General features: G+C 33.6%; 1 pseudogene; it reads right to left on the bottom strand.

Moving 5' to 3' along the window:
• Positions 1–1192: 1192 nt before the first annotated feature.
• On the bottom strand, positions 1193–2350 carry LOC140628509 (probable G-protein coupled receptor 160; annotated as a pseudogene).
• Between the last annotated feature and the right edge of the window lie 268 nt (positions 2351–2618).

The raw sequence follows: 2618 nt of genomic DNA, 5'->3' as shown, positions 1-2618 counted from the left end.
TTGTGTGAATCTATTTGAGGATTCTTGAACTAGTCCACTTATGCAAGTGTCTATCCCTCAGCCAACACCATACTGTTTTGATTACTGGAGCTAAATAATAATATACCAATAATATATGAATGTATTGGTAGAATAATTCCTTCCACTTTATTCTTTTTGAGGAGTTGTTGTTGTCTTGAATATTTGTAGCATATTTTATTACATGGTAATCTTTTCATTTAAGTTTATTCTTTTCTGGATCATTGTTGAATCAGATGCAGTTGAAAGAAATAATACACAGAGAGCCCAGTTGCCATCTGCTCAATTTCTTCCAATGGTAATATCTCACAAAACTATAATATAGTGACAAGGATATCAACCTTGATATAGGCAGGCTACAAAACATTTCCATCACAGGGATCTGTCATATTACCTTTTTAATTTTTTTTTTTAACAACCGGACCCACTTTCTTTCCACTCTTAACATTCCTCAACCTGGCAGCCATCAGCCTGTGTCACATTTATTTTGTAATTTTAAGAATGGAATAATCCTGTATGTAACCTTCTGATATTGGCTTTTTTTCACTTACCATCATTCTCTGGCAATCTGCAAATAGAATTGCATATGTAAATAGTTCATTTCTTACTGGTGAGCAATATTCCATGGCATGGGTACACCATAATCTGTGTAGCCATTTACCCACTGAATCCTTCAGAGGGTCCTTCCCAGGATTTGGCTATTTCAGATAAAGCTGCTATAAACATTTGTGCACAGATTTCTGTGTGAAAAATAGTTTTCATTATTCTGGAACAAATGACCAGAACTACAATCCTCCCACTTTATTCTTTTTTTCTCCACAGTGCTCAAATTTTATTTTTTATTTTATTATTTTATTTTTAAATTTAAATTCAATTAATTAACATATAGTTTGTTACTAGTTTCAAAGGTAGAGTTCAGTGTTTCATCAGCCATATATAACACCTAGTGCTCATTATATCATGTGCCCTCCTTCATGCCCATCACCAGTTATCCCATCCCCACCCCCCCTTCCCCTACAGCAACCCTCAGTTTGTTTCCTATGATTAAGAGTCTTTTATGATTTGTCTCCCTCTGTAGTTTCATCTTGTTTAATTTTTCCCTCTCTTCCTCTGTGCTCCTGTATTTTGTTCCTTAAATCCCACATACGAATGAAATAATATGATTTATGAGTCATCATGCCTTCCCATTTGTAAAATTATGATTCTTATAGTGGTTATTAGTTTTATGGCAGCATACTAACAACATTTTCCAGGTTTTTTGAGATATAATTGATATATAACAAATTATGATTAGTATAAGCTTTTCAATTTGCTCCAGATTGTAAATTGTAAGTGGAATGAAGCATCATTTCCAGTTGATAAACATACCCACAGATAATGTGATATCTCTTAAATTAAGATGTGTCAATTAAGCCAATAAACAATGGCAATAGGAAAACTATTGATAAAATATAACCAGGGAATGTTCATCTTAATACACACACACACACACACACACACACACACACACATTTTTTAAGCAAAAAGACAATTATTTGAAAGAGGACAAATGGTAACCAGCTACCAGGAAAACAGGTAATGAGCTTGGTCAGGAGTACTTTTTTAAAGCCCACAATATAACTAGAAAGATGAAAAGAAGAATAGAGGAGAGTTTCAGTCCTATAGGAAGATATCCCAATAGCCTGTACCAAGGTCATACCTTCTGATCAAGAGATTATAAAAGCCATAAATAAAATCATCACCATGGGAAATGACAGACAGTGACTTTGAATACACAAGTAGAAAGGATATTGGTAAGAATAAGCATTCTGTGCCTTCAGGCTTTGGTGGATAGTTGGATCCCCCAAAACACAAGCAAAGACTGAAATCCAAAGGAAAATTACTGTGAAGAAATAAAATAACTTTACAAATAAAAAATTAAATTAAATTAAATTAAATTAAATAACTTTACATGTCAAAAGTTTGGTGGCTTTAGAGAAATTCAGGTAATAATTTGCACATGTTATCAAGAAAGCTGGATGATACAATAAGCCATAAGTAAAGGAAATAGTTTCAGTAAATAGGCAGATGTGGTATTTAGTAAACTTAATGCCTAAAAGTACAATATTCCCTGAGATAGAACATAATGGACATGTTTGCCAAAAGTAAAGACCAATGAATGCTAGTGAGATGCAAAAATAAACCATAACATTTTGATAGGTGTTTTTCTGTCTCATTCTAATGTGAGCATCTTTAATAACATACTCCCAAGTATAGAGTTAACACTTAGGGGCTGGTTGATTTGATGTAACTGGCACTGAAAAGCACAGTTCTTTGAAGAAAAAGTCACCATATTTTCTTATTAAATTTCATGAAGCCTCATGAAATACAGAGAATAAAACAGTTTCATTTTATTTTTCATCCTCTGCTTTCTCCAATGGGTCTTTTTTGGTTGATAATCCTTACGTTTCATTTAGGTTTTTACTGTCTTCAATTATCTTACTTTTAGCTCCTTGTCTGTCATTTGGCTATACCAAAATGCCAGGTAAGTTCTGAGTCATTTGCACAACCGTGGACCAATGTAGAGCGTTTCCATCTAAATGAGTCTTCACCAGCAGGCC

Source organism: Canis lupus, chromosome X (genome assembly GCF_048164855.1).
Source record: "Canis lupus baileyi chromosome X, mCanLup2.hap1, whole genome shotgun sequence".
Lineage (NCBI taxonomy): Eukaryota > Metazoa > Chordata > Mammalia > Carnivora > Canidae > Canis > Canis lupus.
The sequence above is the reverse complement of the archived record's forward strand: the minus strand, read 5'-3'. Positions and strand labels throughout refer to the sequence as shown.